Genomic DNA, 13,438 nt, shown 5'->3' on the forward strand with positions numbered 1-13,438 from the left:
CAACGTGATTTTGATAGACTGGAGTGCTGGGCAGAAAACAACAGAATGACTTTTAATAGGGATAAATGCCATGTAGGAAAAAGAAACCAAATGCACAGTTATGTAGGGATGTCAGAGAAATCCACTGCAGAATCTGGCCTCAGGAATCTGAAGCAGATCAGGACCACTTACCTCCGCTCCAGGAGAACTGGAGGTGCAACAGCGCTCAGCTACTTCTTGCCAGCCAGAGCCATTCGCATCCTCCCTGTCCCTGCCGATTGCCGTGTCTTTAAAAAAAAAAATATGGCCATCAGGAGGATGTGCCCATAGACTTATATGCAAAATAGAGCCATGAATCTTGCATATAAGCCTAAGGATACACAGACTTATTAGGGATGGAGGAGAATTCTGCCATGGATTCCAATGAGGCCGGATTCTTAGATTCCACCCGGAGTCCGCAGCAGAACGAATGACTCACCTCCACCACCCGGGGGAATCCGTACCATCCACATCCTACCTGCCACCATCCGTCCGCTGCTGTCTGCTGCCATCTACTGCTGCCTGTCTTCGGATGCAAATGGCGTCTGGCTTAGCAGACACCATTTGTGTCCCTGCCTTTTGCTGTGATAGGCTACATAAATCTTTATGCAGCCTATCACGGCAAAGAGCAGGGATGCAAATGGCATCTGCTATGCAACTTGAGCCACTGGAGCCAGCCGGGGAGGATTCCGGAGGGAGGACCGGATCACCTCCCCTCCCCACAAACCCACGGGTGGATGAGGGTGAGTACAGTCCATACACCCTTAAGACTTATACACAAGATTCATGACTCTATTTGCGTATAAGTCTATGGGCACATCCTCCCGATCGCTTTTTTTTTTTTTTAAAGACATGGCAATCGATGGGGACAGTGAGGACGCGAACGGCTCTGGCTGGTAGGAGGGAAAGTAAGAGCCCCCAAGCCAGTTCCCCTCACTGGAATCCAAGCAAAGCAGAACTGCTCTGGAGGATTCCGGGGGGGGGGGGAGAAACGGATCGCCTCCCCCCCATGGATTCCCCACCGGAATAGACAGTGCGGAATCGGTACACCCCTAAAGTTACGAGATGGGGGATACATGGCTCAACAACACTACAAGCAAGAGGATCTTGGAATTGTTGTAGGTCACAAGCTGAAGATGAGCCAACCATGTGATGTGGCTGCAAAAAAGGCAAATGCTCTTTTGGGCTGCATTAATAGAAGCATAGCTTCCAAATCCTGGGAAGTACTAGTTCCCCTCTACTCAGCACTGGTCAGGCCTCATCTGGAGTAGTGTGTCCAGTTCTGGGCACCACACTTTAAGAAGGATGTAGACAAGCTGGAGAAGGTTCAGAGGAGTGCAAGGAAAATGATCAGGGAACTGGAAAGAAAGTCCTATGAAGAGAGACTGAAAGAACTGGGCATGTTTAGCCTTGAGAAGAGAAGACTGAGTGGAGATAGGATAGTGCTCTTCATGTACTTGAAAGGTTGTCACAAAGAGAAAGGCCAGGATCTCTTCTCAGTCATCCCAGAGTGCAGGACATGGAATAATGGGCTCAAGTGACAAGAAGCCAGATTCTGGCTGAACATCAGGAAAAACGTACTGCCTGGTCAAGCAATATGACAATGGAACCAATGACCCAGGGAGGTGGTGGGCTCTCCCACACTGGAGGCATTAATGATGAGGCTGGACAGCCACCTGTCAGGGGTGCCCTGATTTGGATTCCTCCACTGAGGAGGGGGTTGGACTCAATGGTCTTGTAGGCCCCTTCCAACCCTACTATTCTATGATTCTATAACGAAGCTGTGAAGCACTTCTTAAGGCAATGGATTGGAGCCTCGAGATCCTGCTTAATTGCACTTAAGGAATTGGGCTTTGACATGTGCTGGGCCCATTTCAATTGATGGGATCCCTGTAAGTTTTGATGTGGGCATTCAAAGGCAAGCCTCATTCAGCACAATGGGAGTTACTTCTGAGGAGACACTAATGGCTTTGTTGTGGGAAAGAGTGCAGGAAACACAAAGATGGAAACCAAGGAGAATTGGAGCATTGAGATCGCGCTGTGCCATGTCAATTGAGGGGGATCCCTGTAATTTCTGTGGGCATCAGAGGGCAAGCCTCATTCACCACCAGGGGAGGAAACACCGCTTGACTGGATTGATGGTGAAAGTCACAGCCCTGGGCAGGACTAGCATACCCGAGCTAAGTGCAGGGCTTGGGGCATACAACATCTATATTGGGGAGAACCCAACTTAAGGAAAAGAATCAGACTTTAAGCAGTCTCACAAAATCTGGTTTTTCCCTGATAAACTCTGGGGTGGCTGCTGGATGGCCACGACGTCATCTCTCCCAACAACCTCAACATGCAGCCAGCTCAGATTAAATCATCGTTTGGAGGAAACAGAGAGAATGAGATAATTGGATCAATGAGAAGAACCAGATAATCATATGATAATAGGGTTCGAATGTGCCTATATGACCAAGAGCCATGATGCAGCTGTGGCAGTGGTGCATGCTCTCTCCCACCCTGCTGGTGGGCCTTTTGCTTCCACCCCACCGACCCCCATCGCTGCCATTTCTCATTGATGCAATCTTCTCATTCTCTCTGTTTGCTGTAATATTTATTTATTTATTTATGAAATTTCTTAATCGCCCATCTGGCCAGTCACCTGGCCACTCTGGGCGATGTACAACAATACAAGCAGTTTTAAAGCAATAAAATTTTACATTAAAACATCATATTTTTGGACATCCGGTCAGAGCCATGGTGTCCGGCAGGGAGTTGTGGAGTTCCGCAGGTTGCTTGTCTCAAACAGCTGGGAAAAGGTTGAGAAACCTTTTTATCTTGCCCTGGAATTAAAATGGGAAGCTTACAGTACCATCCGGAAGAAATCTTGGAAGAACAGCTGCTTTTGTGAAGAAACAGAGGGGCTGAAATCTAAGAATAGACGCCGGAGTGTCATCTACTGAACGCTATTTGAAACTCCTAAGCAATTCGGAGACACAAGGACAAACGGCTCCAAACAACATCTCTGAACTTAAACAACCAGCAATATCTGAGGACTTGTAATTAAATTTGTGTAAGTTTGCTTTTTTGTTTCTGCAATTATACTTGCATGTTGTGATTTTGAAACTGGAGGATGGCAGTACCAAAGGAAAAAAGGAAAGGTGTGGGAACTCCACCTACCCTTCCAATTGTTCCCTCGGCAAAGGTTTCTAGAAATGCCAGAGATGAAGAGGAGTTGCTTGCTTTGATAAAAACTATGTCTTCTCAGCTACCAGAGCAGTCAAAGAAACGTGAAACAATTCAGGACTCAATTACTGCCCTTCAGGGGGCTGTGGATTTAATTAATATCTCTTTTCAAAAGATGGAAGCGAAGGTTAATGCTCTTGAAGATCAGGTTACTGCTCATGAAATGGCCATGAAAGTGTCTCACAATGTTTTGTTTGCTCGATCTCTCAACTCAAGGCCTTCACACACAGAGAGAATCTACGTATCCTTGGTATTAAAGACGTAGCTACTGATATAGGTTTAGCTGAATTTATGGATAAACTTTTGCATGAGCTATTGTCTTTACCACGTGACTTTTTACTTGATATTGAGCATACATATCGTGTTTCTGGTTCAATACGTGGCACTAAAGGGACCTTTGGGACTGTTATTGTTCAATTTTCACCAGTCTCCACAAATAATTACCTAATGCTTCTGGCAAGAGAATGAGGTGAGCTCCGGTGGGGACCAGCAAATTACAAGATTATGCTCTTCCATGATTATACTAAAGAAATCGCTAACAGAAGAAGGCAGTTTACCAAGGCAAGAAGTTTAGCAAAGCAAATTAACCTGCCATATCATATTAAATATCCCGCCACATTTTGTATTCTTTCTGAAGACCAGATAAAAAGATTTTTGGATCCTGATGCTGCAGAAGCATTTTTAATTGGTATTAAAACTAAATTCAGGGAACCAACTCTCTCAACCTCCGCAGTTGGAATTTAGCCATTTTTACTGTTCTTTTGAAGTGTTGTTTGGGCTTTAGCTGATAAGATTTCTAGGTAATATGTCAAAATAAATGTTTGCATTTTTTTCTTTCTCCTCTTTTTTATGTTATATTGTAATAAAATGCATATTTGTGTGTGTATGTGTTTATACATATATAAATATATCTTTAGATATGATATTACTTAAAATATACAAATTATTTGTTCCTGTTTTTATCTCTTTCTTAAACTTCTTCTCCCCTTTCTTCTTCTTCTTATTAATCATTATGGGATTATTAATATTATTATTACTATTCCTTGTTGGCTAAACCTTTAAAGTTTATTAATACATGTTAACGGAATGGTAATTTATGGCCAATGGAAATGGATTGTTTGCTTCTATTTCTGTGCTATAAGGCTATTTCGATATTTGATTTGTTCTTGTTAAAATTTAATATAATTTAATTTTTTTGCTTTTTCTTTCTCTTCCTTCTTTTCCTATCCTCCCTTTATTTTCCTTTTTCTTAGAATACTGTATTGTTGGAAACTGAAGATTCTGATTATATCATTGGTAGTGTTTATGTCATTTATACAAATAAAATAAAAAATAGATTCAAAAACAAAAAACAAAACAAAAATTCATATTTCTAAAAATACCCTAACCAACACCAAATGCCTGCCTGAACAACCACATTTTTAGTGGGTGGTGGAAGCTCATTAAAGAGGGGGCATGGCAGAGTTCCCTAGGGAAGGAGTTCCACAGAGTGGGGGCCACCACAGAAAGGCCCTCTCCCTCGTCCCCACCAGTCTAGCTGTCCTGGATGATGGGACAGAGAGAAGGCCATCCGAGGCTGATCTTGTTGAGCAGCCTATCTGGTGTTGCTGGAGGTGCTCCTTGAGGTAGTTTGGGCCAGAACCATATAGGGTTTTAAAGGTCAAAACCAACACCTTGAATTTAGCCTGGGAAACAACTGGTAACCAGTGCGGACGTGACAGAGGCAGCATAATATTCCTTTTTTCCTGCCTTCACTGCCAGGTGATAGGCTGAAGATACAGGTCTAGCCCATGTCTGATTGTCTTCGGAGCGTAGGGATGTACGAAAGGCACTTACCTTTCGCGGATTATGTTTATGGTTGGGGGGGAGGTGTTCCGTCCCTCCCCCAGGAATTCTCACCGGGGGGGAGGCGCTCCGTTCCTCCCCCCCCCCCGGAATCCTGGCCGGCTGGCTGTGCTCCGCAAGGATTCTGCGGAGCCGCCAGCCGGCTCCACCAGCAGCCAGACATGCAGCCGCTGGCTAGCAGGGACGCAAATGGCGGTGGCCGTAGCCGCCGCCGTTTGCATCCCTGCAGTCAGCCATGATAGGCTACGTAAATGTTTACATAGCCTATCATGGCTGACTTAAAAAAAAAACGCGCGTACGCAAATGGTGGCGGCCGTGGCCGCCGCCATTTGTGTATGCGCGTTTGTTTGTTTTTTAAAAAAGTCAGACATGATAGGCTACATAAACATTTACGTAGCCTATCACGTTTTTTTTAAAAAAAAAACTGGAAATGGCAGCGGCGGCAGCCAGTTGGAAGACCGGCCGCCGCCGCCGCCAGGAAGATCCGCCCAAGGTAAGTCTCGTCCCGGGGGGGCGGGGGGGCAGGCCGTTCCACCACCGATTTCGGGGGGCCGAATGTGCTGGCATTCGGCCTCCCTGAGATCTGTGGAAGAATTTTCGTACATCCCTATCGGAGCGAGACTTCCTCCACCGGTGCTCTAGCTGTCTCACCTCCTGTTTCAGAGCTCGTAACCGCGGATTGAACCATGGTGCAGTCTGAGCCCTGTTCAGGGTGACAGGGTGTTTTGGAGCCACCCGATCTAATGCCCTAGTGATTGCGGCATTCCAGCCACCCACCAGGGTCTTGACTGAGTGGCTGTTTGCATGCTCCAGAGAATCCCCAAGCGCATTCAGGAATCCATTCGGATCCATACGTTGCCTGAGGAGAACCATTTTAATGGGTCCTCCACCCCTGCGGAGGGGTTGTGGAACCAAGAAGTCCAATGTCACCAGATAGTGATCTGACCATGACAAGGGGGTGGTAGATATACCCCCGACTTCCAGATCACTCCCCACTTCTCCAGAAACAAACACAGGGTCTAGTGCATGACTGGCTACATGGGTGGTCCCAGTTGCAATAGGGTGCAGCTCCCAGGAAGCCATGGTCTCCAAGAAGTCCCGATATGCCCCTGTGAGGACGGCCTCTGAATGTACATTGAAGTCCCCCAACACCAATAAGTTAGGGGACTGTACACACACATCAGAGACCACCTCAAGCACCCTGGCCAGGGAGTCAGTTGTGCAGCGGGGTAGGCGGTAAACGAGCAGAATCCCCAGTCTGCACTTCGGGCCCAACCTCCAGTACATGCACTCAGCAACCTTGGTTTCCTGGAGAGGGGTTCTGGTGAAGACCCAGGACTCCCAGTATATAACAGCCACTCCTCCTCCCCAGTCCCCAGCCCTCGGCTGCTGTGCATACAAAAATCCAGCTGGACACATGGCCGCAAGAGTTGGAGCAGTGGCCTCAGCTAGCCAGGTCTCCGTAATACATGCCAGGTCTGCACCCTCATCGCAGATCATGTCATGGATGACAGATGCTTTCTGGGTAACAGACCCGGCACTGCAGAGCAGCAAACGAAGGCCAGAAGGTGGAGTCATGCTGCCCCCAGCCATCCTTTGGCTCTGGACAGGCCCGGAACAGTGGATGGATATTACACATCTCTCCCTTGTTCCCCTTACCTGGCACAGCCTGCCCCTAGCACTCCGCCAGTGCCTGCCGCCCAGCCTCGATATATTCTGGCCCCCAACACTCCCCCCATTGCCTCCATCAGGCGAACACATGCCCCCTCGCTCCCGCCTATCAGGCCAGCTACCCACTCCTAAAACCACAACAGAATCCCCTCAAAACCCACCCCTCAGCCACAATTAAACAACAATCCAAACAGTACATCCACCTCACAAATACTGCCAGGCAGGAGTCCACAGAGAGAGTAGGGGTGGCGGTGGCGGTGGTGGCGGTGGCACTGGCAGCAGCAGGCAGCCGGAGGCAAGCGGCAACCAGCAAGCCAAGCGGCAAGCAGGCCCTCTTCCCCAGGCATTGGCTTCTCCTGCAGATCCTGGCTCTCCCAGGCCACCTCAGCCCACCAGCTTATATAGCCCTTCCAGGAAGGGACAGGTGGAAGTAGTCAGCATATTTTGTAATATTTTGTTCCTTCCCCAACAGCCTCCCTAGTTCTGTCTCTCTCTCTCTCCCCCCTCCCCCCGCGCTCTCTCTCCAGCTAATAAAACAGGTGTTCCAGACACTCTGTGTGTGTGTGTGTGTGTGTGTGTGAGCGTGAGCGTGAGCGAGAGGGAGGGGCAATCTACATTACAACTTTAAACTGGTTTCAAACCTGTTTTAAGTGATTACGGCTACCAAATACAGGAATGCTGGGAATTGTAGCTCTAGGAAGAGGGGTGCTTGGGCGGGGGACAGGGGTCTCTAGCAAAGAGTTCTCAGCACCCTCATGAAACTGCAGGATCCCTTTAGATAAACTGGTTTGAAACCAGTTTAAAGTTGTATTCTAGATTGGCTCAGAGAGAGAGAACAAAGGTTGGGAGAGGCAAATACAAACTCTCTCACCAACGTTCTACAGGAACGACAGAGCTCACTCCTTGCTCTTTTGAATGCATGCAAGATAAACGTGTTTCTGTTTTTGTCTTTCTCTTAAATGTATCTTTTTTCCCCTTTTTATTAGTATTATTACTATTAATATCACTATGGGGTTATTGTTGTTGCTGTTCCTTGCTGGCTAAACCTTTAATGTTTATTAATACGTATTAACTGAATAGTAATTTATGGCTAATGGAAATGGATTGTTTGCTTCTATTTCTGTGCTATAAAACTGTTTGGATGTTTGGTTTGTTCTAGGGATGGGGGAGAATTTCTCCCCGAAACTTTGGGGGGCCAAGTGCCAACATGTTTGGCCCCCCGAAGTAGTTTCAGGGAGAAATTCTCCGCACCCCCCCTGGACGGGACTTACCTTTCCCGAATGTCCCTCCCGGCGGCGGGTCCCGGCAGCAGTTCGTCAGGTCTTCGACAGGGGCAGAGGTGGCAGCCGGTCTTTCGACCGGCTGCTGCCGCCACCATTCCAATAAAAGTAAAAAAACAAAAAAACGCCCCCGTGATAGGCTACGTGACGATTAACATAGCCTATCACGGCTAGATTTGCAAAGTCAGCCGTGATAGGCTACGTAAATCGTCACATAGCCTATCACGGATGACTAAAAAAAAAGCGCGTACGGCTAATGGCGGCCCCCATAGGGAGCTGCCATTCGCGTTCCTGATTTGGTCGCTGTAGTCTACGTAAAGATTACGTAGACTACGGCAAAAATAAGGGCAACGCTATTTGCATTGCCCTTATTTTCGCCGTAGTCTACGTAAAGATTTACGTAGACTACAGCGACCAAATAAGGAACGCGAATGGCGGCTCCCTATGGGGGCCGCCATTTGCGTACGTGCTTTTTTTTTTTTTTTTCAAAGTCACCCGTGATAGGCTACGTGACGATTTACTTAGCCTATCACAGCTGACTTTGCAGATCTAGCCGTGATAGGCTACGTAAATCGTCACGTAGCCTATCACAGGGGCGTTGTGTTTTTTTTTACTTTTTATTTCGCGGCCGGGCGAGGAGGGAAGCCTCCCCCCCCGGCCTGAACTTCGGGGGGAGCAGCGAAGCTCCTCCTCCCCACCGCGAAGCAAGCTGTGAGACCAGGTAAGTGGCTTTCGTGCACCCCTAGTTTGTTCTTACTGAAGTTTAATATAATTATGTTTTTTTTTCCTTTTTTCTTTTTCTCTTCCTTCTTTACCTATCCTCTGTTCTTCTTTTTTTCTTCTTTTTTTTTTAGAATACTGTAAATGTCGGAAACTGAAGATTTTGATTATATTGTTGGTAGTGTTTATTTTATTTGTAAAAACAATATAAAAAAAGATTTAAAAAAGGGAAAAAAGAACCCATGGGCTGTTTTCAGGTTGTGGGTGGTCGGCTAACCACAGCAAAAGTCCACCCTTGCTGGGTTTGGAGGACAAGAGCCACTTGCGGCTTGAATATTCAAAATGGCCAACTGCATGCACTGCAAACCACCATGGTTAACACAAGCCACAGTGGGATGCCTGATCGTGCAAACCAGCACACTGTCTAAGCTGAAAATGCCACTGCTCTGGCCAATTCGACTGTCCTGGCATTCTTATAGTTGTGAAGATCAAGACAGATATCCAAATAACCAACCATGCAAGATCATTACCATGTTCACTCCCGGCCTCTCCCAGTCTTATTTTCTCCTTCCTGTACACGCCTTGCCCCTCACTTCCCTTTTCAATTTTTTAAGCTTCCCTCTCCCAATGGCAATGCTGTTTTAGTTTCTTGCAATGACTTAGTACTGTGGAGTGGCTGTTCATGCTAGTACTACATCATTCATGTTTGCTAGGCAAAGGAGCAGTTTGCCACCAAAATTTGGTGGCGTGGTTTCTGGTTTCCCAAAACATATTCCTGCTGAAAGGCTTGCCTGAATGTTTATGGTTCCATAGTGTTAATGCCTTATCCTCTGAAACGAGAAAAGTTTACCACCTATTCAGCACTTGCCATTTGTACTTTTTGAGGTTGTCTTTTTCCAATGGAGCAGCTCCCATTGTGAGAAAATAGGGCAGTACTTAGCTCCACAGCCTCCTCAACTGGCAAAACAACACTCAGAAAATCTACAGGGTGACCCATCAAAACAGATGTCAGCATTCTTCAGGGGACCTCCTTCTCCCAAAAATGATGTCAGACAAATTCTTCTTAAATAAACAAAAACACATTAATAGCCTTCAAGGACCTTGTCTGAGGTCCCTGGCTTCCTTGGCCTTTGGGGTGTTTGAAGGACCTTCAAGGACCTAGTCTGTGGTCCCTGGCTTCCCTGGCCTTTAGAGTGTTTGAAGGACATTCAATGACCTTGTCTGTGGTCTCTGGCTTCCTTGGCCTTTGAGGTGTTTGAAGGACCTTCAAGGACCTTGTCTCTGGTCCCTGGCTTCCCTGGCCTTTGGGGTGTTTGAAGCACTTTCAAGGACTTTGTCTGTTGTCCCTGGCTTCCTTGGCCTTTGGGGTGTTTGAAGGACCTTCAAGGACCTTGTCTGTGGTCCCTGGCTTCCTTGGCTTTTGGGGTGTTTGAAGGACCTTCAAGGACCTTGTCTGTTGTCTCTGGCTTCCTTGGCCTTTGAGGTGTTTGAAGGACCTTCATGGACCTTCTCTGTGGTCCCTGGCTTCTTTGGCCTCTGGGGTGTTTGAAGGACCTTCAAGGACCTTGTCTGTGGTCCCTGGCTCCCTTGGCCTTTGGGGTGTTTGAAGGACCTTCAAGGACCTTGTCTGTGGTCCCTGGCTTCCTTGTCCTTTGCTGTGTTTGAAGGACCTTCAAGGACCTTGTCTGTGGTCCCTGGCTTCCTTGTCCTGTGGGGTGTTCGAAGGACCTTCAAGGACCTTGTCTGTGGTCCCTGGCTTCCTTAGCCTTTGAGGTGTTTGAACGACCTTCAAGGACCTTGTCTGTGGTCCCTGGCTTCCTTGGCCTTTGAGGTATTATCGCAGAAACATAGAATCATAGAATAGTAGCGTTGGATGGGGTCTTTAAGACCATCAAGTCCAAACCCCTGTTCAATGCAGGAATCCAAGTCATAGCTTCCCTGACAGATGGCTGTCCAGCCTCATCTTGAGTGCTTCCAGCATGGGAGATCCCACCACCCCCCTAGGTCATTGGTTCTATTGTCATATTGCTCTAACAGTCAGGAAGTCTTTCCTGATGTTCAGCCAGAATCTGGCTTCCTGTAACTTGAGCCCACTATTCTGTGTCCTGCACTCAGGAATCATTGGGAAGAGATCCTGGCCATCCTCCCTATGGCAACCTTTCAAGTACTCGAAGAGCGCTATCCGATCTCCCCTGAGTCTTCTCTTCTCAAGGTTAAACATGCCCAGTTCCTTCAGTGCCCACTTCCTGGGATTTGGAAGCTAGTCTTCTATTAATGCAGCCCAAAAGGGTATTGGCCTTTTTTGCAGCCCCATCACATTGTTGGCTCATATTCAGCATGTGATCTACCACAATTCCAAGATCCTTCACGCTTGTAGTATTGTTGAGCCAAGTATTGCCCATCTTGCAAGTTTGCATTTGGTTTCTTTTCTAGGTGCAGAACTTGGCATTTCTCCCTATCAAATTTCATTCTGTTGTTTTCTGCCCAGTGCTCCAGCCTCTCAAGATCACTTTGCGTTTTGATTCTGTCTTCCAGGGTATTAGCTATCCTGCCCCATTCTGTATCATCTGCAAGAGCTGGGGTCGAGGAGGAGGGTGGAGGCAGGGAGGCAGAATGAGATAACTGGATCAATGAGAAGAGGTGGGGGAAACAAAGGGCACACCAGAAGGGAACTTGCATGACGGCCATGGCACAAGCTCTCTTGCTGCCTGAGGTGGGATGGAAGATGTCCCACAGCCATGGCTGCATCAGGCCTCTCCTGGCCACTGCCACGTTCCGCCCCTTCCTGCCGCTGCTGCATCGCTCCTCCATGCTGTCCCCCACCCTCTCAACTTTGCAACCACTGCACGGTCTCTAATACAGAGAGTGGCGCAGTTTGATGTTCCTCCACTCCACCACCTGGTGTGGGAGCCTCAGTCTGCATCATGGGAGGACCATGATGGAAACCTCCTAATGGGTGTGCTGCTCATCTGCCCTTTCAAAAACTGGGATAGAGCCTCTCTGTGCAAACACAGGCTACTTTCCCCAAAGAGCAACATTTTGGGTTCATCTGTAAGACCGCCGTTCATCTGTGCTACCTGGCTCAGAAGAAATGTTTTCAACATTTCTGTACCTTGGATGGGATGAGCAAATGCACTAGCAGTAGTGTTACTCTATCTTGAAGTACCTGCTGTTTGGACAAAATAGGTAAACTATACTATGCTCATCTTTGTTTGATGTTATTATTTTTTTAAAGGGATATCCCATCCTTCAAAGAAATTTTCCAAGTTGGCCATTGCTCAGGAGTTTTTTCCTTGCTAAAGATCCATCTGGCTTTGCTGACCTTCCCCCTGTTTCCCCCATGGGCAAGTGTCTGGCTCATTGATAAGTTCTTACAAACATGTTTTTCTCCAGCCAAACACCTGCGCATGAAGCCACACAGAGAGTTCGGGGATGTGGCAGAGTCTTTCTTCCCTGTATAATTATCAGAATCATGGTGATCTGGTCTTCTTCTTCTTCTTGCCAACACACCAAGAATTTCCAGAAAGATTGCCCTTGAGGCCAATAGCCTAAACATCAGGATCAGGTAAAGCTGGGGACAATTTCTTGCACCGGACATGAAATTCCTGGTACATAAATGCTTTGCACCCCCTGAGAGCTTGGGAGGTGGCTTAGGGCAGGCAGGGATGCTGCTGGAATGAGATTGAATATCATCCCCTTTGAATCAGGAGCCCTGGCTGAGCTCCACCTGTATTAGCAAACACACGGCCTGCAGCCTTGCTCCTGTGAGGGGGTTTCGGCATCTTCCACGGGAGCAGCCACAAGGGAGAGAGCTGTGGCAGGCATGCTCAGTATGGTGCTTCTACGGCTGCTAGTTCTGCTCCTTCACTGTACAGCTTGGGGGAAGCTGAAGTCAAAATGTCCATTGAATTTAAGGAGAGATCAATATTATCCTTGGAATTTTTATAGCCCTGGAGACCACACCATTAGCGCAGTCTTTGGTATGATGTATGGCATAGTCCAACCAACCTCCTTCTCCTACCTTCCTTCTATCAATATTCAAATGTAAGTAATTATGCAGTGATGTACTTCACACTCCTCCACTGAAATCTGATTTCTTAGGCCAATTGAAAAGAGACAATAATTATGTCCTTGCTGAACACCAGACCATCTAGAATGCACAGCCTGCTATTTTCACCCACCACAGCTGGTGATCTTCACTTTGAACACTTACCTAGGATGTCAGACTAAAGAAGAGAAGGGATTTTTTTCTAGCATACTTCTAATCCAAAAAAGCAGACCCTCACCTTTTAAGGAATGCGACTGGATTTGGGCTAAGTAGGTTCCTTCTCAGATAAAGAGCTTTGTTGATTGGGTGGTACAGGAATGATCTCCTGTGATGAATCTGGCCTTCCTAGGTCAGCAGGACACCACTTCCATTTAATTTCCCCAAAACACAGTGCCACATGGTGAGATGCAATTTCATGGAGTTCTGGTATTGACAACAGAATTTATTTTATTTATTTTTTTTGCATAGGAAGAGAGACTGAAAGAACTGGGCATGTTTAGTCTTGAGAAGAGAAGACTGAGGGGAGATAGGATAGTGCTCACAAGATTCTGACTGAACATCAGAAAAAACATCCTGACTGTTAGAGCAATATGACAATGGAACCAATGGCCTAGGGAGATGGTGG

At 47.1% G+C, this 13,438-nt stretch overlaps 1 protein-coding gene across 1 annotated transcript in view; it reads left to right on the forward strand.

The window, feature by feature from the left end:
• LOC146356588 (vomeronasal type-2 receptor 26-like) overlaps positions 1-13,438 on the forward strand; it is a 53,535-nt gene that overhangs the window by 36,825 nt on the left and 3,272 nt on the right. The gene's annotated exons all lie outside the window — the stretch shown is intronic.

This window comes from Heloderma suspectum, chromosome 2, assembly GCF_057233095.1.
Source record: "Heloderma suspectum isolate Gila_16-S chromosome 2, 16-S_ref, whole genome shotgun sequence".
NCBI lineage: Eukaryota > Metazoa > Chordata > Lepidosauria > Squamata > Helodermatidae > Heloderma > Heloderma suspectum.